Raw genomic sequence first — 23,606 nt, 5'->3', positions numbered from 1 at the left:
ACTGCTTGGATTTGAATTCCTGCTTGCCTGTTATCACTGTGACCTCAGGCAAGTGATATGCTGTAATTTCCTCATCTGTACAATGGGGATAATGGTAGTATTGATAGAATTAGTTGCATTAGTGCACTAATGCTAATAAAGGACGTTCCTTTTTTAAAATATTTATTTATTTCAGAGAGAGCAGGGGCGGGGGGGGGGAGAGGGAGAGTGGGGGAAGGTGGGAGAGGGGAGCAGAGAGAGAGGGACAAGCAGACTCCATGCTGAGCACCGAGCCTGAGAGCCTGACATGGGGCTTGACATAGGGCTCGATCCCACATCCCTGAGATCATGACCTGAGCCGAAATCAAGAGTCAGAGGCTTAACTGACTGAGCCACGCAGGCGCCCCTAAGCTAGAGGACATTCTGCTAAGTGAGATAAGCCAGTGACAAAAGGACAAAGACTGTATGCTTCCTCTTACATGAGGTATCTACAGTAGTCAACACTCACAGAAACGGAGTAGAATGGTGGTTCCCCAGAGTTCAGGGAAGCGCAAAATGGGGGAGTTGTTGTTTGATGGATACAGAGTTTCTGTTTTGCAAAATGAAAAAGTTTTAGAGATCTTTTGTACAACAATATGAATATAGTTAATACCACTGAACTGTACAGTTAGAAATGGTTATGGTGGGGGTGCCTGGCTGACTCAGTGGGTAGAACATGCAATTCTTGATCTCGAGGTCATGAGTTTGAGCCCCATGTTGGGTATAGAGATTACTTAAAAAAATAAAATCTTTTTAGAAAAAGTGGTTAAGACAGTAACTTTTTAAAAAAGATTTTATTTTTAGGGGCGCCTGGGTGGCTCAGTCAGTTAAGCAGCTGCGTTCGGCTCAGGTCATGATCTCAGGGTCCTGGGATCGAGCCCCACGTTGGGCTTCCCTGTTGTCATCGGCTTCCCTGCTCAGTGGGCGCCTGTTTCTCCCTCTCCTCCCTGCTTATGCTCCTTCTTGCTATCTCTATCACTATCTGTCTCTCTCTCAAATAAATAAATAAAATCTTTAAAAAATATATTTTATTTGTAAGTAATCTCTATAACCAACGTGGGGGTTCAAACTTCTAACCCCAAGGTCAAGAGTTCCATGCTCTACTGACTGACCCAGCCAGGAGCCCCTAAGATGGTAAATTTCATGTTACATGTTTTTGTTTTTTGCCTCAATTAAAAAACAAAAACAAAAACAGAAAAACACCTGCAAGGCTCCCCATAACCTTTAAGGCAAACCTGGACCCCTTCTCCTGTGAGGCCCTCTGCATCATTTTGGACCCTCCTTTGCAGCTACCTCCCCTCAGTCCCCTCCAGCTACTCTATTCTCCAGCCCCAACAAGCTCTTCTGCTTTCCCCAAACGCAGCTCGCACTTCCCTGGTGGTTTTCTCTGTCTGGAGTAACCTTCCCCACAGATGGTCAACCTTTTGAAATTCTAATCATCCTTCAAGAACCAGCTGTCCTCCTCTTTGAAAGCTTCTCCTAACCCCTCCCCTCCAGAAAGAATCAACGCCCAGAGTATGTGCCTAATAACACTACCCACAGCCTTAGCTAGCATTTAACGGAGAAGGGCTCACTATGCGCTGAGCACCATGCCAAGCAAGCTATATGCCCCATTATTGCAGTTAATCTTCATGATAACCCATATCATCCCCATTTTACAGATGAGGAAACTGAGACTCAGACAGGAAAGATATCATGCCCAAGATCACACAGCTGGTAAGTTGTGGCCCTGAGACTTAAATCTTCCTAATTCCAGAGAAAAGCTTTTTAACGGCTCGACTCTACTTCCCATATACACCCAAATTATTGCGCTGTTCATACATTGTATATTTTTTTGTCTGCCCAATTAGGGGAGGGTCCTGTCTTTGTCATCCTGCTTCTTATGCACTACCTCTGGCCCAGGGCCCGGCCCAGAGGGGGTGCTCATTTTGTGGGAGTTTTGTTGCCCACCCTTGAATAAGTCGGTGTCAGTGCTAGCTCCCCTAATTCCACCACTTCTACTTCCCCTCCAGGAATTGGCAGATTGGCAATTGCAAAAGAAACATCCTCCGCTGATCAATAAATAATAATGTTGGAGAATTTAAAATAAGAATCTGGATTATTAAAGTTACAAATCTTTGGTCTTTATACCTTTAATAAAACATGCATCTATTAATAATGGATACTGGTTCTGGCCTGCTTATGCTGAAAAGGGGAAAAAAATGACCAGTTGAAAGATGCTAATATTTTTTCTCCTTAGCGGGCTTGGCTGCCAACTGCTTCGCTGACAAATTGCTCATCATTTAAAAAGGTTTAAAATTTTTAACAGCACGAAAGGGAAATTAAAGATGAGATGTTTAGCCTTGTGGGCCCTCAGTAAGAGATTGTTTCTTCTGGAGACATCTCTCTCCTGGGCTTTGGTGGACCCATCTCTGCTGGCTCCTCTCCTAGTCCTCTAGCTGCCCCTTCTCTGCTCACTTTTTTTCCAACCTCTTCCCTGTGCCCTCTCCTCTCCCCTCCCCTCCCTCTTCTCTTCTTTGCCCTTCCCCTCCCCTCCCCTCCCAGTTCATCCCCTCCCCTGCCCTCCCTTCCCCTTCCCTTATCTTTTCTTCTCTTCTGGCTTAACTCCCCTGCCCTGAGTGACCTCACCCATTCCCATGACCACTAGTCATCATCTTTGCATGAAGCCAAGTCACCCAATAGGAGACAAAGTCAAAGAGGTAACAAGAAGACGGACCACGTGGGGCCTTGCAGGCCACATATGTACTTTGGCTTTTACTTCCAAGCATGATGGTGCCGCTGCAGGAGCAGAGGAAGGTACAACCTGACTTACGGCTTAATAGGAATCTCTTTGGAGACTAGGAGTAAAATAGACTGGAGGGTGATAGGGGCAGAAGCAGGAAAAGCATTTAGGAGAATATTATCATGATCCAGGCAAGAGATCATGGGGATTTGGAATAAAGTGGAAGCAGTGAGGAGGTGAGAAGTGGTTGGGTACAAGATATATTTTATATTTTAAAGGTAGAGGCCATAGGATTTGCTGATGGCTTGGAGGAGGGGATACGAAACAAAAAGATAAAGGAGTCAGGGATGTCCCCAAGGGTTTTGGCCTGGGTAGCCAAAAGGGGGGGAGTTTTCATTTTCTGAGCTGGGAAAAGCCATGAGTGGAATAGGTTTGGGGAGAAGGAACTCAGTCTTGGATGTGTTTAGTTTGAGGTGCCTGTTGGATATAGTGTTATAGACTGAATAGATGTTCCCTTAAAATCTGTATGTTTTGCTTTTGTTTTTAAGTAAGCTCTACACCCACCATGGGGCTTGAACTCATGACCCTGAGATCAAGAGTCCCATGCTCTACTGATTGAGCCAGCCAGGTGCCCTTAAAATCCATATATTGAAGCTCTAACCCTCATTGTGACTGTATTGGAGATAGGGACTTCACGGAAGTAATTAAGGTTAAATGAGGTCGAAAGAATGGAGCCTCAATCCAATAGACTGGTGTCCTTATAAGAAGAGGAAGAGACATCCAGTGAATCTATCGTCATGCACACAGAGGAAATACTGTATGAGGACACAGTGAGAAGGTGACTATCTACAAGCCAGGAAGAGAGGTCACATCAGAAACCAACCCTCCTGGCACCTTGATCTTAGACTTCAGCCTCCAGGACTATAAGAAAATAAATGTCTACTGTTTAAGCCTCCAGTCTGTGGTATCTAGTTATGGCAGCCCAAGTTGACTAATACAGATGTCTAAGAAGATTTATAAAATTGGCAGTTGGACGTATAGGTTCAGAATTCAGGAGGAAGGGCCAGGCTATTGATAGAAATTTGGGCATCATAATCAGGGAAATGGTCTTTAAAGTCCCAAGGCTAGATGAGATTGCCAATGAAGGTAGTATCACAAAGATAAGAACATGATGAGGTACCAGACCCTCTGACCTTCCTATGTTAAGAGGTTGGGGAGAAGAGGAAGAATCAATGAAAAGACTGAGAAGTTGCCAATGAGATAGGAGGGAAACCAAGAGCTTAAATGGTGCTGAAAGCCAAATAGAGAGAGAGAGAGAGAGAGAGAGAGAGAGAGAGAGGTCATCTGTGTTCAGCGCAGCTGATGGGATAAGTAAGCTGAGAAATGAGAACTGACCATTGGATTTAGCAACATGGAGGTCACTGGTGACCTCAACAAGAACATTGATTTAGTTTTGGGTCCCCTGGGTAAAATCAAAAAAGGAAACCCAAATGGATTCCACAACTATCATTCTCTTCCAGAAATGAACCTACCAATTATTCGAGACAACTTTTTCTGGGAATTTATCTTGTGTGTTCTTACAAAGGGGGCATTGGTGATATAATGAAATCTTGTCAACAACCACTGAAGGTTTTTCCCTCTCTCCCTTCTGACAGTTTGACTCAGGTGCAAGTGAAAGTCCTATGTATCCATCCCAGTCCAGTTGTGGAGGGTCCCCAAGTTAAAGGTATATGGAGAAACTTCACCTAGCAACCCACCACAAGGGCATGGAGGAGGGAGTGACTGCCTGCCTCAGGAACTAAGAAAGAGGAGATGCCACTAAGATGGGCTTTGAGAAGATAAATAGGAATTCTCAAAGAGAAAAAGAGGACAAATGATATTTTACACATAGGAAACAGGTGCAAATTCTAGCATGTACTTTCACTAAAAAAATTTTTTTCCTCTGTTTCTCTCTCTCTCTCTCTCTCTCTCACACACACACACACACACACCTATATTCACAAACACACCAGATAACTGTTAGAACTCTTGTCTGCAGCTGATAGAAAATGCACCTCAAAATGGCTTAAAACAAATAAAGGGAACTTTTCGGTTCATGTAATCAAAAAGTCCAACAGTAAATTTAAGACATGGCTAAACTTGGGGACCCAAACAATGGTACTATAATTTGGTCTCTTTCCATCATATGGCTCAGCCTTGCTCCATGCTGGATTGGTGTTCACACTTCACATGTGCAGGAATGGCTGCCAACAATCTTAGGCCTGAATCATCCCAGTGGAACTGAACAGAGCGCCTCTCTGTTGTGCCTCATTGGCTCTGACTGGGTCAGTTGGCCATCCCTGAACAAATCCCTGTGGTCAGGAGATTGAGATGCTCTGATTGCTGAAGCTGAGACAAAGACCCACACTGCAAGGCCAAGGGTAGAATCAACCCTGTCTAAAACACAGGGACCAAGATCTGGGATGGAGAGATTTCACAAAGGAAAATCTTGTTGCCAAAGAAGGTGGAATGGACCTTTGGCCACAAAAGGTTTGTATGTCCACTTCCAGGGACTGACTGTTGAGGATCTCCCTGAGATACTAGAACCCTACCTATTGTGTGGACACTTAGGCCTGGATGCTTTAATTGCCCTCACAGCAGTAGAGCCTGCAGGCCTGTGCTGTGAGGTACAAGAAAGGGAAGGGCCAAGAAATGTAGCTGGTGTGGGACTTAGCAGTCATCCAGCCTTCTCGTTAGAGAAGCGTATGACACCAGAGAGGGTGAGGAACTCGTCTGAGGCCATAGAAAGTTGAAGCAGAGTTGGGATTCGAATTTAGCAGATAAGAAGGCCAGAACGAGGCTCTGTCTGTGTGTCTGGCAGCTGTCACATTCATTAGCTCCCTGACATCTATCTCCTTGTTTCCTTGTATATTTTTACGAGGTTGTTAATTACCAGCCATAAAGCTCAGCAAACATTTTGATAGGCTTTAAAAGCTCATGAAAACAACATTATATTTTAAGGCATGGTTTCCTAATTAATCTAATTAACTGTCAGCTTCACATCCTGCTGTTTTCAAGACAAGGCGAGCTATGCCTCTCAACGTCTGATTCAGCCCCAGTGGACAGGGGGCCTTTCGAGATCACAGTCTTCCAGCCCAGAAACTAGCCAACACATGGCCTGAGCTGTGGGTTCTCTGAAGCAGCGCCTCGATGTTGAGCATTGCTCTGGCTTATTTCCCTGGATGATCTATTTCTAGGATAAGGACACAGTGGCTGGAGATGCCCAAGAGTAAAGCAAGCACACGGATGACTAGCCACCTCAGCTTAGGACTATCGCAGAAGGCCAAGGTGCGGACATATTTGGGGTGCCTTCCCCAACGATGCTTCCTTTCCAGAGATCAGTCCTCACTCACAGTGCGGGCCATGTGGCCCTGTTTTCCCCCCAACAGCTGATTGAACTGAAACGGACACCTCACCCAAAGATGGCTCAGTCACTTCTGACTGGTGGCCTGGCTTGAAAAGATGAGCTGGTCCAACCAGAGGCAACTCTGCAGATGAAGAAACAGAAACAGGGAAGGGTGAGTTAGTTTGCATGGGCTACCATAACAAAATGCCACAGGCTGAGTGCTTAAACAACAGAAATGTGTTTCTCAGGGCGCCTGGGTGGCTCAGTCAGTTAAGGGTCTGACTTTTTTTTTTTTTTTTTAAGATTTTATTTATTTATTTGACAGAGAGAGATAGCAAGAGAGGAAACACAAGCAGGGGGAGCTGGAGAGGGAGAAGCAGGCTCCCCGCTGAGCAGGGAGCCCCATGTGGGGCTCCATCCCAGGATGCTGGGATCATGACCTAGGCTGAAGGCAGACGCTTAACGACTGAGCCACCCAGGCGCCCCAAATGTCTGACTTTTGATTTTGGCTCAGGTCACGATCTCAGGATTGTGAGATTGAGCTCTGTGTCAGGCTGTGCTGGGTGTGGAGCCTACCTAAGATTCTCTTTCTCTCTCTCTCCCTCTCTAAGAAAGAAAGAGAGAGAAAGAAAGAAAGGAAGAGAAAGAAAGAAAGAAAGAAAGAAAGAAAAAAAGAAAAGAGGGAAGGAAGGAAGGAAGGAAGGAAGGAAGGAAGGAAGGAAGGAAGGAAGGGTGGGAGGGAGGGAACTTCTCACGGTTCTGGAGGCTAGAAGTCAAAGATCAAGGTGCTGGAGGGTTGGTTTCTCCTGAGGACTCCCTCTCCCTGGCTTGCAGGTGGCCACCTTCTCTCTGTGTCCTCATGTGGTCTTTTCTCTGTGTGTGCGCATCCCTGAGGTGTGTCCAAATTTCCTCTTACAAGGACACCAGTTAGGTCAGAGCTCACGCAAATAGTCTCAATTTAACTTAATCCCCTCTTCAAAGACCCTTTCTCCAAATACAGTCACTTTCTAAAGAATGGGGGGCTAGGGCTTCAACATATGAAGTTTAGGAGGACATAATTCAGCCCATGACAAAGGGCAAGCACTAGTGATGAAAATTTACAGAGCATTTCGCCGGGGCAAGGAAGAAGCCATGACTGATGCAGCATCCATGTGAGATCCCCTGCTCAACACCCTGAACACCATTTACTGCAAACACCTGGGACCTGCCACCTTCCGCCTGAGGGCTTTAATCTGGCTGCTTTCCATTGAAAGTGCATTCACAGGCATACAGGGAAAGCCGGAGTACCATAGGGTTAATGCTCAGGGGGGGGTCCTCCACCAAGGACTGATTGCTGTTGGGGGGTGAACACTGCAGAGGGGGGTGAATAACCCTCACCCCTTGGGTGGGTTAACTCTGACCCATGTTCTGCACCATGTCCAGAGCTCTCTGGTAGGTTCGAGATCCTGTTGCACAGTGGCAACTGGCCAATCATGCATCCTTCCCTTACTTTCCCTGTCTCACTTTCCATTCCCTGACCAGCATTTGCTGGTGTGCCTCTCGAGTAAATGACTTGCACGTGGATCCTTGTTTTAGGGTTTGCTGCTGGGGAAACACAAACTTAGGTGGCATGTGGACATTATGTGGAAATAGGAGCAGGGAAGCTGGCCAAAGGGAACGGGCGAGAGAAAGACTGGACCCGAAGAGGGGGAAAATGTTCCTGTGTTACCAGGTTCAAGTTCTGGTCTCCATGAGCACTGCCCTGGATTTATCCCTCTTGGCTTTCCAAGTAGTCATAAAGTGGGATGTTAGGTGTTCTGGACTGTAAAATAATTTAGCCACTTCCCTATCCAAGTGCAGCAGATTCTCCTGGACTCTTCTAGACCCTTCCCTCTGAAATTGCGAGTTACAAGGATGTTGGTACTTCACGTTCTGGGGAATTGTGCCACAAAGGACATTCTGTGCCTTCATAATTATGCCCCTCAAAGTTAACCCTTGGTTTGCAGAGCTGAAGCTGGGGATGACCTGGGAGAATTTGCATATGAGCCAGGAGCTACCTGGGAGGTCCCAAACCAAGACCCTGTGCCGTTTTCTTTTGAGATAAAACATGATCATAACCTTTCTGGTTGATTGGGATGAGCCCACCTGAGGGCCCTGAAAGAAAGGACATAAAGACCCACAGGGAAAATGACCATAAATGGAAAGGGAGTCTGTAACTGGTGACCAGTGTTCAAAACCAACTCTTAGGCTGTGGGGGTTTAATTCCAGCAGTTTTTGGAGCAGGTGGAGGGAAGAAGGGCCAACTGAGAGAGCATGGGTCCTTTTAGTGAAGGAATCCAATCTTGTTACTTTGAACTTTCCCTATTTCCTTTCCCTTTTACCCATGACCTTGGGCAGAGCTGAGTGTCAAGCTGAAGGGTCAAGATCAGACCCTACCTATAAGGTGAGATCTGGGAGTGTGAAGTCTTGCAGGAAAAGGAGAAAATACATTTCTCAAATCTAAACACTCTTTAACACTTCCTATGGAAATTCCTTAGGCTTTTCAACCCCAAAACAGCATTTGGTGAACATGGGTATATGGGTCCTTTTAAGAATCAAAGGGAGGAATCAAGCCAGCAGGGGCAAGGGTCTGGAATCAAAGAGGAGTGGGTGGCGCAGTTGACTTCTGAACTAGAGGGGTTCTCAATACAGGGTGCCACAGTCACCAGTGGTGTGTGCCCAAGTGACGGGAGTCTGAAAAGCAGGATGTAGCCGTTGGGTCAGGGATAGCATGATATTTGTAATGATAATGATGGTGAACATGATAATCCTCATAAAATCCCCTGTTTTTTTGTTTTTGTTTTTTAAAGATTTTATTCATTTATTTGTCAGAGAGAGAGAAAGAGCACAAGCAGGGGGAGCAGCAGGCTGAGGGAGAAGCAGGCTCCCTGCTGAGCAAGGAGCCCAATGTGGGGCTCAATCCCGGGACCCTGGGATCATGACCTGAGCTGAAAGGCAGACGCTTAACCTACTGAGCCACCCAGACGCCCCATAAAATTCCCTGTTTAAAGATAAGAAAAGTTCACTACCCTCAGCAGGGCTGAATGTCAGTTCCAAGAAGTAAGATGAGACCCTAAAAAATATGATTTAATTGTCAGAAAGTAGGAAGATGGGGAATAGATTGGGAAATGGGAGTCCTATTTGGGTCAGGATGAGCTGTTCGAGGCCAAGTCTTGAACACTGCAGGGGTATCAGAAGTCAGCTTGGGGGTGGAGTTGGCTCTGGGAAAGGGCTAGTTTTGGTGGCCTGAGGCCCAACAGGATTGTCCTTCCAGTGGGTTCTATCCATCATCTAGCGATTCCTGGCCCCCACCCCGCTTGACACTCCCCTAATGGATTTAAATTGATACCCTCAAAATTGTAAAACCAGGGCTGGTTCTCCCTCCCTTTTGTACCCTCACCTTCAAGAATCTAATGAACTTGTCTAGGGTAAAATGTTTTATTCAAGCCCAATGCTGGTGGTATCACTGAGGAAGTAAATCCTAAACTAATAGAAGTTGAGGGTAATGTAAAATAGCAATTGATCTCTGTCACAGAAAGTAAGAAAAATTAAGAAACTGTTGTTCAAATATTTCTTAGCAGGAGAAACTGGACAGATACCCTTATTCTTTGACTGGAGGCAACTGAAACTCAAGGAATTGTCTTGTCCTAAATGGAGAGTTGGCTCAGAAATAGTTACAGGGGGTCAGAGGACCAGAGCCATCCTTGCGGGTTGGGGAGGGGTGAGACCTGTGGTCTCCGAGGCAGGTCAGAATAGGGGACAATGTCTCCAGATGCTTCTCTCCTCCCCTCTCCCCACTGAAATCAGATTATGGATTTCATCCTGACATGACTGTCACCAGCTCACCTCTGTGATACATGTAGGGGGATTCTGGCCCCTCCCCCATCCAAGAGCTGAGTCCTGAACCTCAGCCTTGACCTTCCTACCATTCTCCTGCCTCTAACAGCATCTACTCCCTCTCTGACAGCCTTGGCAGTCAGTGACGATTCTGGATTTTTCCTACAAATGCTAAGCCTCTCCCATAGACATCACCAACCACCTGTCCTCCTCCATCAGTCCCCCACCTAAGACCTACATAAAGGGGACCATAAAGGCTGGTACCTGGAAGAAAAACTCCAGTTTTCTGGAGTTTCTGGGAGATTGCCTCCAAAGACAGCCACTGTGAAAATTAATAAAGGGAAATCTTGTGAGGCACCTGGATGGTGCAGTCGGTTGGGCGTCTGACTCTTGGTTTGGGCTCCGGTCGTGGTCTAGGGGTTGTGGGATGGGGATGCTTGGGGTTCTCTCTCCTTCTCCCTCTGCCTCTCCCACTTGTGCTCTCTTTCTCTCTCTCTAAAGATAAATAAGTTAATTTAAGAAAAAAAAAAATCTTGTTTAAAATGGAATCAGGAGACTGGGGCGGGGAGCTCTCCTGCCCTATCACTTGTGGTCCGTTGTAAACTGAACCGGAAGAGATGGCCTGCACCTGGATACAGCTTCACTGCCTGCTCTCTGGCTTTCCTCTTTCCTTAGCAACAGCCCAGCCAATGAGAGACAGTCACAGCTCAGCCAATGAAAAGACGCTATAATTGGGACTCCCAGTTTACTCCAATGGACTTTGTGTTTATAGCAGCCCGCCCAACTCCTTTCCTCTATAAAAAGAGCATTTTTCTCCTTTGTTTTGTGGACTTGTCTATGGTTTTGTCATAGTTTGCTTTTCTCGGGGTGCAGTTTTCTGCCATTCTAGAGAAAACAAGAAAAAAGCACTTTTTTTTTTAACGGTAAAATAATTGGCAGCTTTATTTTTAAGGTTAACACCATCTTCCCATCCCTCCCGGAGAAAGCGTGCTGTTCTTCCCGTCAAGAGGTGGTGTTACTGAGAAAGAAGTCCAACTCACTTGCAGGAGAGTAAGGCCCAGCCAGCCCCCAGTCATTCCAGGCACCGCCTTGAATGTTGCAGACCCAGGGGCGCCCCCAGCTGAATTTGTGAGTGACTCAGCAAGCATCCTGTGTAAGAAGTGCGCAGCCGCGTCTGGCCATCCCTTGGAATGGTAAGAAATAATAAATCGTTGTGGTTTTTTTCTAAGATTTTATTTACTTATTTGTCAGAGATATATATACAGAGAGAGAAAGAGCGCACAAGCCAGGGGAAAAGGTAGAGGGAAAAGCAGGCTCCCCGCTGAGCAAAGAGCCCGATGCAGGACTCGATTCCAGAATGCCGGGATCCTGACCTGAGCCCAGGGCAGATGCTTAACTGAGTGAGCCGCCCAGGAATCCCAGTAGATGGTTGTTTTAAGCCATTAGAATTTGCAGTGTGAGGGCACCTAGCGGGCTCAGTCAGTAGAGCATGCGACTCTTGATCTGAGGGTTGTGAGTTCAAGCCCCACATTGGTTGTAGAGTTTACATTTTAAAAAAAGAAAAAGAAGAAAAGAAAAGAAAAAAAAAAAAGGAAAGCTTTTCAGTGGTCTGTGAAGTAGCAGTAGATACTTGAAATACCAAACCTTGTAGGACTGGAGTCTGACTTTCCCAGCTTTATATTATACTTTGCCGACTTCAGAGCCCCTGATTGACACATGTGTTGGACTTCTGGACTACCTGCCAGGGCTGCTCTGTTCTCCTGCCCGTCAAACTCCAAGCCCAAGTGCATCGTTTTCTTCAGCAGACACTGATTTGTATCTGTTACTTGAATCACACCCGTTTTGGTCATAGGGATTCAGAGACACACTCCCAGACTCCAAGAAGTTCACAGGCCAAGGAGGACACAGGCAGGAAGATAACATGCTAAAGTTCAGTGTGCAAAGTGCTGAAATAGCGGGACATAGTACTGGCAGGTGGGAAGGAGCAGTCATGCCCAGGTAGTCTTCATGGGGAGTATGTGTGTGGTCAGTGCGGAATTCTCCAGGCATGTCACTCCCAGGGTGTTGTGATTCTGTGCTGTGCCTTGCGGCCCTTCTCAGTGCTGCTGCCTGTCCCACCACCCCCTGGGCCTCCCGTATCTCACCCCTGCAGGCTCTGCCTTCACCAGGACTGGGCTCTACCGCTGGGGGAGAATTTTAAGTAGAGGAAGGGCATGATAGCTGATGTTAGGGCTACACGGGGAGGAACCAGGGACCTGGCCAGAGACAGGAGCTCAGTGAGGAGGCAGGTGAAGTGGTTAAGGTGAGAGAATCACCACAGGCAAGGGGCAGAGACTGTGCCTCGGATGGAGAGCCTAGGATTCAGAGGTTTAAGCCACCAGCCCAAGGTCCACTGACTCCCAATCCAGGGCTCATTCCACTACTGACCAAATGAAGATTAAAGGTGAAGAATATACAGGAGAGGGGCGCCTGGTTGGCTCAGTTGGTGGAGCATGTGACTCTTGATTTCAGGGTTGTGAGTTCAAGCCCCACGTTGGGGCTTGTTTTTTTTTTTTTTTTCTTTTCTTTTCTTTTAAATACACAGGAGTATGTGGAAGTAGGTACAAAAATGCTCCAGGCAGGGGTGCCTGGGTGGCGCAGTCATTAAGCGTCTGCCTTCGGCCCAGGGCCTGATCCCAGGGTGCTGGGTTCGAGCCCCGCATCGGGCTCCCTGCTCCGCTGGGAGCCTGCTGCTTCCTCTCCCACTCCCCCTGGTTCTGTTCCCTCTCTCGCTGGCTGTGTCTCTCTCTGTCAGATAAATAAATAAAATCTTAAAAAAACAAACAAACAAACAAGAACGTTCCAGGCAGCTTTGTTTGTGATGTTAAGAATTTAGAAATAATTCAGGGGCACCTGGGTGGCTCACTTGGTTAAGTGTCTGACTCTTCGTTTCGGCTCAGATCATGATCTCAGGGTCCTGGGATGGAGCCCTATGAAGGGCTCTGCACTCAGCAGGGAGTCTGCTTGGGAGTCTGCTCAGGATTCTCTCTCCCTCTGCCCCTCCTCCTGTTTACATGCATGCACAGTTCTCTCTCTCCCTCTCTCTCAAATAAATAAATAAATCTTTAAGAATTTAGAAATAATTTAAATGTCTTATCATTTGAAAAATAGTTACATAAATGTGGTCCATCCTTACAGTGGAATATTAGAGAGGAACTAAAAGGAATGTATATATACATTTAGCTACATGTAACAATGTGGGTAAGTCTTGTAAACATGTTGTTGCATTTAAAAAGTTCCATAATGATATACATAGTAAAAAACAAACAAACAAACAAACAAAAAACTATCCACTAAAAACACATAAAACAGTGTTACATATTTTCTGTCGCTTTTTATAAAATGGGTAAATGTATTTTTAAAAGTTCTGGAAGGCACTTGCCAAATTCAGTATTGAGAAAGGGACCAGGCACCAGGATTGTGTGAGGTGAGCAAAGAAGACTTGTGCTTTATTTATAATGCTCTATTTAAAAAAAAAAAAAAAAAAGCAGAGAAGGATGCCTGGGTGGCTCAGTCAGTTAAGGTTCTGCCTTCAACTCAGGTCATGATGGGATTGAGTCCTGCGTTGGGCTCCTTGCTTAGAGGGGAGCCCGCTTCTCCCTCTCCTTCTGCCTGCCACTGCCCCTGTTTGTGCTCACTCGCTCTCTCTGAGAAATAAATAAATAAAATCCTAGAAAAAAAAAAAGACAAATATCTTATTATTTCACTCGTATGTGGAAATTGAGAAACAAAACAAATGAACAAAGAAAAAGACAAACCAAAAACAAACTCTTGACTATAGAAAACAAACTGATGGTTACCAGAGGTGGGGGTGGGGGTCGGTGAAATAGGTAAATGGGATTAAGAGCACACTTACCATAATGAGCCCTGAGTAATGTATAGAACTGTTGAATTATATTGTACACGTGAAACTAATATAAAACACTGTATGTTAACTTCTGGAATTAAAAAAGCAACGGCTCAATTAGAACTGATATAATTACCTTTCTCTTTAAGTTTTATTTATTTTTTTTAGTCGTCTCTACTTCCTACATGGGGCTCAAACTCACAACCCCGAGATCAAGAGTTGCATGCTCTACTGACTGAGCCAGCCAGGTGCTCCAGAACTGATATAATTAAATATTAATTAAAAAATGGAAAACAATCAATGGAGGGGAGCCTGTCTGGCTCAGTCAGTAGAGTGTGCTACTCTTGATCTCAGGACTGTAAGTTTGAGCCCCGTGTTGGGTGTAGAGATTACATGAAAATAAGGTCTTAAAAAAAAAAAAATGAGAAGAATGGATTAAAGATTTGATTCATAGCCATTGTTATGCCTCCAAATAATAAGCTCAAGCCTCTCTCTCAGAGAGCTGAGAGTGGGAGCTGAGGTTTTGCTACTGGGTGCCCCTTTATTCTGTGTCAAGCTCTGGGTGGCAGGAATGTCACTGAAGAAAGGAGGGGACAGGGACAGGCTATACCGAACTTGCATTGTCTGGCGTGCTCCGTGGGCGTGTAGCCAGTCCGGTGTCATGGTACCATCACAACACCTCTAGAGGGGGGTATTATTGTTCCTAGGTACAGATGAGGCAGGAGGGGCTCAGAAGGATCAAATAGGATCACACAGCATACAAGTGGAAGGGTTGGAACCTAGGTCTGTCTTATTCAGAGCTGTACTTTCTCTGTACCAAGGAGCAAGAAGATAGACAGGTAGGAAATTACGTGAGAGCTTTTGAAGTGAGCAAGTGCCAGGACCCCACCTTTAGAGATTCTAATGGAATTGGTCTGGGGTGAGGCCTGGACTTCTTTTAATTTTTATTTTTTTAAAGAGGTGGTTTGGGGGCGCCTGGGTAGCTCAGTTAAGCGTCTGCCTTCCACACAGGTCATGACATGACCCAGGTTCCTGGGATTGAGCCCCACATCAGGCTCCCTGCTTAGCGGGGAGTCTTCTTCTCCCTCTGCCCTTCCCCCTGCTCCTTCTCTCTCTCTCTCAAATAAATAAATAAAATTTATTTTATTTGTTTTGAAGATTTTATTCCTTTATTCATCAGAGAGAGAGAGTGGGAATGGCAGGCAGAGGGAGAAGCAGTCTTCTGGGTGAGCAAGGAGCCCAATGCAGGACTTGATCCCAGGCCCCTGGGATCATGACCTGAGCTGAAGGCAGGTGCTTAACTGACTGAGCCACCCAGGCATCCCATCAAACAAATTAATTAAATTAAAAAAAAAAAAAAAAAGGTGATTTTATTCTCTGCCAGGCTTGAAGACACTGCCTTAATCAGAGGCAGGTTCATATCCCCCTGGATCAGCCATCATGGGGTGACCTTTCACCTCTGCCCTGCACTACCGATGTTCTATCCTTTTCAACAATGACTTCGTGAGAAGTAAATGTTTCTTAAACTCTGGGATGCATTTTTGAGGGGTGACTTGCAAAGTCATTGTCAAGTTTGGGTTCCCAGTTTCTCATTGTCTTTAATAGGGATGTGAGACTGTTCTTCAATAAAAAAGATTACCCTAGGAAATGACCACCAGTAATAATTAATGAGTTTTAAAGTCGGCATTTCCCAGCTTCAAGCATTTGGGAATCACCTTCATATTTGCTGTATGTAGAGGCTGCTTTTAGGCAACAAGCTTGAGGAATGGACACTTGAGCAACACAAAAGGGCCCGTGGTGACCACTGACCTGAATGAAACAGGCTCATTAAATGACCCACCTCAGAATGACCATAGGCCCTCACTGACCAATTACAACCAGGTACAGTTCCTAAGATTACCAAAAAAGGGAAAATTCCATAGTGTCCATTTTCCCTCCCTCATGCTGTGGCTTCTCACCACTGCCCCATCGCAGTCTCTCCTTTGCTGCCCTGTCTGCTGCTCCCTTGATGTGTATTCAGTAAACTATTTCCTTTGTTCTGCCTCAGGTGAATCCTTTCTCTCGTTCTCTCTCTCTCTCTCTCTCTCTCTCACACACACACACACACACAGACACACACACACACACACACACACCCCTCACCACTGGCCGCCATCCAGTTGGGACCCCCACACTATATGTGCTTATCACCCCTGCTAATTTACTTAGTATTGTACTTTAAACCAGTTCCCACTTTGTAAACTTAAAAACTTTTGTTTTAAAAGATAACTGTAGGGGTGTCTGGGTGACACAGTTGGTTAATCTTCTGATTCTTGGTTTCAACTCAGGTTGTGATCTCAGGGTTGAGAGATGAAGTCCCTCATGAGCATGGGCTCCATGCTCAGCTCAAAGTCTGCTTTAAGACTCTCTTCCCCTCTCCCTCTGTCCTTCTCCCTCTGTCCCTTCCTCTCTCGTTCTCATAAATACACAAATCTAGAAAGAAAAAGAAAGAAAGAAAGAAAGAAAAGAAAGAAAGAAAGAGAGAAAGAAAGAAAGAAAGAAAAGGAGAGGGAAGGGGGGAAGGGGAGGGGAAGGAAAGGAAAAAGAAAAGAAAGAGGGAGGAAAGAAAGGAAGGAAGGAAGGAAAGAAGAGAAAGAAAAGGAAGGAAAGAAAACTGTAGGGGTGCCTGGGTGGCCCAGTTGGTTAAGTGTTAGACTCTTGGTTTTTGCTCAGGTCATAATCTCAGGGTTGTAGGGTGGAGCCCTCCATTGGGTTGCTTGAGATTCTCTCCCTCTCCCTCCTTCTCTGCCCCTCCTGCTCTCGTGTGCACTCTCTCTCTCACTCTCTCTCTAAAATAACTAAATAAGGGGCACCTGGGTGGCTCAGTTGGTTGGTTGTCTGCCTTCAGCTCGGGTCATGAGCCCAGGGTTCTGCCCCATGTCAGGCTCCCTGCTCAGCCGACAGTCTATTTGTTCCTCTCCCCCTGCTCCTTCCCCTGGCTCATTTTCTCTCTCTCACTCTCTCAAATAAATAAAGTCTTAAAAAAAAAATAAAAAGATAAAATAAATAAAATCTTTAAAAAGATAGCTGTATATCACCACTAAAAATGAATACCGAAAATACTTGTAATAAACACATAACTGTTAAATAATAGGCAGTATAGACTACTGTAAGATCCCTCCTGGCTCATTCCTCACTTCCCTCAAGTTGACTCAAGTGCTACCTTTCCATGGAGTCTTCCCTTCCCTGATCACCCTTTTAAACTTTGCACCCCCCCTCTTTGATTCTTCTCCAGAGCACTCATCACCTTCTCATCTACTGTCCATTTACTTTAAAAAGAAAATTGTCTCATGTCCTCCCACTCTAGTTGACACTCTGTTGAGGGTAGAAATTATTAAAAAAAAAAATTGAACTAAGTAAATTAATTAATTAGAGAGAGTACAAGGAGGGGGAGCGGCAGGGAGAGGAAGAAGCAGGCTCCCCTCTGAGCAGAGAACCTGACGTGGGACTTGATCACGACCCTGGAATCATGACCTGAGCTGAAGGCAGATGCTTAACCGACTGAGTCACCCAGGCGCCCCATCAACTGAGTAAGTTTAAATACCAAATTGGCTTTATCCAACGACTCACGGATCAGGCAGCATCCCATCTAGCAAACAGAAAGGAGTTCTGAAGAGCTGAACAAAGTGGGGGACTTTTTATAGCGTTAGGGAGCAAGAATTCCTGTCCCCTCAAAGATCCTTCTAGCTGGACTAAGAATCAAATTGACATGAGACAGATTAACAGGACAAATAATCAAATTTAAAGCATATGTACAGGGAATCCACATAGACACGGAAATGCCAAAGACAGGCAACATAAGGTATATACATCATTCTGAATTAAAGAGAAGGGTGTCTGTGATTTCAGAGTAAAGGAATGCATTTCACAGCGCTATGAGAAGAGCAGATGTTTGGTAATTAGATGTTTGCCCTACCATACGGATGAGTCACTCATAAAATTTATCTCTGCTAATAATCCTTATTCTGGGAAAGACACCCCCCCCCCAATTTAAATTCTTCTACATAGGAAGGGACAAAAGTTTCTCTTGAGCCCGGAGGGTGTCAAGTGCCTTCAGCTTAAAACAGTCCCCATGTCAGAGTGGTACATTGGTGTGAGACTATCCTGAACCCCTTCACCAGGCAGAAGACCATGAACAAGGAAAAAGCAGAGTACCTCATCTTTGGGGGCAGAAAGCAATCTATCAGCAGATTGCCTCACCAGTCCTGACCAGGAAATTCCAGATTTAACTGATTTAAGATTACATTCTTGGGAGGGGCCCCTGGGCGATGCACTCGGTTAAGCGTCCAGCTCTTGGTTTCAGCTTAGGTGGTTATCTCAGGATCCTGGGATCAAGCCCCGTGCTGGGCTCTGAGTTCAGTGCAGTCTGTTTCAGATACTTTCTCCCTCTGCCCCCCCCAATAAATAAATCTTAAAAAAAAAAAAATTAAGAGGACATTCCTGGGAGAGGTTGAAGCAGCAATTAGGTTAGATAGTAAGTCTTGGTTTGCTGATGTGGGGCTTAACACAAGTGACTGCATTTTGAGCCTATTGTCTCTTTTTCTTTATTAAAATGTTTGCTTTTTTTTGTTCACTGCTGTGGCCCCAGTGCCTACAGCCGTGCTTCACACATAGTGGGTGCTCAGTAAATATTTATTAAGTAACTTGAGCAAAGGGCAGACCTGGATGTAGCCTTCAGAAGTCATCAAGTTCACTGGTCTTTAAACTTATTTCACGTGAAATCTGACATGGAAGACCTATATTAAAACAGATAAAAAGGAACAACACCCCCAAGTACCGTCTGCAGATGTCCTGGGGTTCCCCTCCCTGTGTTGGTCTTGTGTGCTTTTCCAACATTACTAAGCTGTTCTCCAATTCTCAGTGGATACTGATTGGTGACCTACAGATTTAACTCAGTTCTGACATGACCTGGCGATAGTGTCAGAAACCACAGGCCAAGTGCTCAGTCCCACACGTCTGCCCCCCGCCCCCCCATTCAGATGCCAGTCTAAATTCCAGGTTGTCACCTGTGCTTTCAACCAACCAACCGGCAATAAATAGGTTCTCATGACCCCCCTCCTCAGACTGAATTAATTTGCTAGAGCAGCTCACAGAACCCAGAAAACCAGTTGACTTACTAGATAACCAGTTTATTACAAAGAATATTAAAGGATACAAATGAACAGGTGGATGAAAGATTCATAGGACAAGGTAGGTGGGGAAGGGGCGCAGAGCTAACACGCTCTCTCTGAACAACCATCCTTCCCATACCTTCACGTGTTCACCAGCTCAGAAAGCTCATTAAACCCCATCCTGGGTTTTTATGGAGGCTTCATTACTTAGGGGCGGGTGACTAAATCATGGGCCATTGGTGATGGAGCCGTATCTCCAGCCCCCCTCCTCTCGTAGGAGGTCAGGGGGTGGGGCTGAAAGTTCTAATCCTCTCATTGTTGGTTCCCTGGAAACCAGCTCCCATCCTTAAGGGCTATTCAAAAGTCACCATTAACATAAATTCAGGTGTGGTTGATAGGGGCTTGCTATGAATAACAAAAGATGCTGCTTTCACCTTATAGCACTTAACCACTGGGGAAGTTCCAAGGGTTTTGGAGGCTCTGTGCCCGGCAGAGGACCAAATATGTATTTCTTGCTATAAATCACGATATCACACTTAGTGACAGAAACACTGAGCCCAGAGAGGGGATGTCTCTCCTCCCACATAACTCTACACTCAAAAATAACAGACATAAATAAGCTGGAGTTGCTTTTCTGTTTGGGACTATTGCTTGAAGGCCTAAAGAGAAAAAGGAGCACACCCTAAATGGAATGTTCCCTGTACTGAGAACTCTCCTAGTCTCTGCAAAATCCCTTCCTGAACCAGGAGCCAGGGAAGTCAAGTTCTCAGTTCACAGTGTCCTGGTTTACAGGTGCTGGGAGAAAACCCGTTATTTCAGAAGCAGTTTGTGCTTATTGCGCTCTATAGGCAGATGTTAGACTTCTTCCTTAAGAGAGTATTGATCTTTTTGGGGGGAAAATATTTCAAGAGACCTGTTGATTTGTAAAGGGATACCTGCTGAGGGGCCAACCTTGCTGTTCTGTTCTGGATTAAGCGACAGGGATTTTCAGTTTTACCTAAGTACTCTTTTCACACTTCCCTCATATATCTCTCCCTGACTTCCAACCTTTATTTAGCACTATTTTTTGAAGATTTTACTTATTTGAGAGAGAGACAGAAGCGAGTGAGAGCACAAGCAGGGAGGAGAGGGAAAAGCAGGCTCCCCGCTGAGCAGGACCTCCAGTATGGGGTTCAATACCAGGAGTGGGGGGGTGGTCCCTGAGCTGAAGGCAGACGCTTAACTAACTGAGCCACCCAGGTGCCCAGGACTTGTTTTAACAGATTTTTTGTACACAGTGTATAGAGGGAAGATGGGGAAAGAACTTGGGAAGAGGCCAAGGCAAAAGGAGTCAGGTATCCGGTAAGACGTTCCCAGGTGGGGAACATTGGCCACAGTGATGTCTAATGCTCAGTTTAAAGATATAGTTCATTCTGTGATAACACTGCCCCAGATCTTCAGGATCATTGTTATCCCAATGGGTTGAATTGTGGCTCCCCTAAAAAGATAACATTCAAACTCTAATCTACCTATAAATGTGACCTAATTTGGAAAAGGGGGTTTTGCGGATATAATTAAGATAAGGATTTTGAGATGAGATCATCCTGGATCATCTGGATGAGGCCTAAATCTAATGAATAGTAAGTGTCCTTATAAGAAACGGAAGAGGGGTGCCTGATGGAACATCCAACTCTTGGTTTCTGTTCAGGTCATGATTTTGGGGTCATGAGTTAGAACCCTGTGTTGGGCTCTGAGCTCAGTATGGAGTCTGCTTAAGACTCTCTCCCTCTCTCTCTGCCTCCTTCTCCTCCTGCCCCTCCTGCTCATGCTCTCTTTCTAAAATAAATAAATAAATCTTAAAAAAAATAAAAGGAAGAAATAGAAGAGAGGCACGTGGCTGGCTCAGTTGGCAGAGCATGTGGCTCTTGATTTTGGAGTTGTGAGTTTGAGCCCCATGTTAGATGTAGGGATTACTTAAAAATAAAATCTTTTTTTTTTTTTAAGAGAGAGCACAAGCAGGGGGAGCAGCAGGCAAAGGGAGAGGGAGAAGCAGGCTCCCCACTGAGCAGGGAGCCCGACATGTGGCTCGATCCCAGGACTCTGGGATTATGACCTGAGCCGAAGGCAGCCACCCAACCGATGGAGCCATCCAGGCAGCCCTAAAAATAAAATCTTAAAAACAAAAAAGGAAACAGAAGAGGAAAACATAGAGGAGAAAGCAAAAAGCCAGAGACAGAGATGGAGCCAGAGGTTGGAGTGACATGGCCCCAAGCCAAGGGATGCCTGGGGCCACCAGAGTCCGACAGAAGCAAGAAAGTATCCTCCCCTAGAGCTTTCAGAGGGAGCCAGGCCCTCATGTCCCCTTGATCTCAGATTTCTGGCCTCCAGAACTGTGAAAAAATAAATTTCTGTTGTTTTATAGCACCAAGTTTGTGGTTATTGGCTATGACAGCCCGAGGAAACGGATACACCCCCCACGGGCCTTGTGTTGGTGGAGCTTTGGGAATGCAGGAGCGGGCACAGTGAAGGCTGCCACAGGACATTAATGGGAAAAGATCTTTTACTGAAGATTACTCGGGAGACAGAGCAGGGGGTTTGCCTCTCACATCACACATCAGGCGCGAATTGGGCTTCCCCATCTATACCCTCCCACACTACTCACTTCTCCTGTGTCTCGTCTCCTCTTCTCCCTCAACAGCTCTCTGTTTTCCATGCTGCTCAGCCCCACCGGAAGCTTGCTTCCTGTTCTCAGCTGAACAAGAGTGCCATAGTTATCTGACTGGTGATTTTCTCTGCCTCCTCCTGTGAACCCTTGGGAGTCTCCGTTTTTGAGGAGTTTTCGCCTGATAACCAGCAGAGTCTTTACTAAGGCATAAGGTATGAAAGGAACCCCAGTGGAAGGAAAGAGGATTGTTTTCATTGACAAACCCCAGCCCTGGGCTGGGCTTCATCATGATGTACCTCTCTGGGCTTCTCACTGTCTCCCCACTCCCCACCCTCCACCCAATAGCTCCCTCTAAAAAGTAATGAGGTCTAAACAAATGCCCGGAACACATGGAATAAACCTCAGTATTTCCTGTTATTTAATATTTATTGGATTGGAATGAAATAGTGGATACAGTGAGGTGTGAACAGGTCCCTGGATCCCAAGGCACTGTGGAATCTGTTGCACAGGAGGGAAGCGATGCCATGCAACCAGTGCATCATTGCTGCAGCGACACTGCAATGTGCAAGGCACTGTGGCTTCGCAGATTTCCAGTCTGCCCCCACCCTGGGCCTGGCACTTAGCAGGTGCTCAGGAAATGTGTCAAGCTGAACTGTGAATCTGACTTGCACGTGTGGTTAGCTCCCACTCAGTACTGCTCTGAGATCCAGTGTGGGGGGGTATCCCTTGCTCTAGGCTCATGCCTCAGGAGCCTCGTGCTTTGGAGTGCGTTCCTCGAAGGATGTCCTCTTCTGGTGTCTGGAATCAGGTGGGGCTGGCAGTAGTATTCAGGCCTGGTACTCTTCGCCTGTACCTTGTCCTGTGTTAAGTTCTGGTTGCCAGAAGCACCTACCTCAAAATTTTCTTTCTTTCCTTTTCTTTCTTTCTTTTTTTTTTTTAAGATACATTTTATTTTTAGAGTGAGCGTGCACAAGTCAGGGAGGGGCAGAGGGAGAGGGAAGAGAATCTCCAGCAGACTCTCCACTGAGCATAGAGCTTGACCCAGGACTTGATCCCCTGACCCCGAGATCATGACCTGAGCTGAAACCAAGAGTCAGATGCTCAACAAACAGAGCTACCAGGTGCCCCTACCTCAAAATTTCCTAAGAACCACTCTGACTGGCTAGGGCTGGCAGTGTCATTTAGATGGGGCTCCCTGACCCTGAGCTGGGGTTCACATGGATTCTCGTTCCTCTTTCTCCCCCTCGTTCAAAGTGGTCTCTAACCCTCTACGACTACTTAGGGACTTGACCAGATGACCTGAGAAGATCATGCCTGTGGGGTGTTCCTAGTGTCTTGTGGCTAGGACCTGCTTCAGAAGGATGATGTAGGAGCAGATCAGTACCTCTGGCTTGTGTGGTTTTTTCTTTTGTGGTATCACATGAAATCGCGTCTGCAGAATGATGCCGACACACAGATTTTAGGTGACTCTCACATCAGACACAGGAGGGGTTCAGAGCTCTGAGCTATGAATGATCTACCACTGACCCTTGGGTTTTACCACATATATGGGCCTGCGCTTTGGCTCTCGCCCATCTGTGTTCAGACGGTAGTGCCACCCCTGGTCTGCAGCACTCACAGTAATTTTAGGGTAGCAGCAAGTGTCCTTACTCTGTGTACTTTTTTCTGTTGGACCCAAACCACTCTGCAGGCTTTGGGTCATGTGTCAGTCTTCTGAGTGTAGCTGTGCCTACTCATTGGTCTGCAAGGCCCCTGAGCCCTTCCTATTGATGAGGGAGCAAAGGCAAGCTGAGGACAAAGCACAAGCAGACACCCCGCAACTGCCCCCCCCCCCAACCTCCACCACTCCTGGGTGAGATGTGTGTGACAGTCCTCCTGGAAACTCCTAACTGTCTTAATGTTAATGCTAGAGGGAAAAACAACTTTAGCTTGACAACAACAAGGCC

The 23,606-nt window shown here is 46.0% G+C and overlaps 1 protein-coding gene across 3 annotated transcripts in view; it reads left to right on the top strand.

Moving 5' to 3' along the window:
* RALY (RALY heterogeneous nuclear ribonucleoprotein) overlaps nucleotides 1-23,606 on the top strand; it is a 194,975-nt gene that overhangs the window by 36,093 nt on the left and 135,276 nt on the right. Inside the window, exons 1-5 of one of the 3 annotated variants that reach the window (XM_057312585.1) lie at nucleotides 4,395-4,466; nucleotides 5,977-6,067; nucleotides 6,169-6,297; nucleotides 10,933-11,173; nucleotides 21,694-21,872. The gene's annotated coding sequence lies outside the window, so the exon portion shown is untranslated. Of the gene's footprint in view, nucleotides 1-4,394; nucleotides 4,467-5,976; nucleotides 6,298-10,932; nucleotides 11,174-21,693; nucleotides 21,873-23,606 lie in introns of those variants that run through there. The other 2 variants (XM_048222384.2, XM_057312584.1) reach the window with 2 other exon arrangements.

Source organism: Ursus arctos, unplaced genomic scaffold (genome assembly GCF_023065955.2).
Source record: "Ursus arctos isolate Adak ecotype North America unplaced genomic scaffold, UrsArc2.0 scaffold_16, whole genome shotgun sequence".
In the NCBI taxonomy this organism is placed as follows: Eukaryota; Metazoa; Chordata; class Mammalia; order Carnivora; family Ursidae; genus Ursus; species Ursus arctos.
The sequence above is the reverse complement of the archived record's forward strand: the minus strand, read 5'-3'. Positions and strand labels throughout refer to the sequence as shown.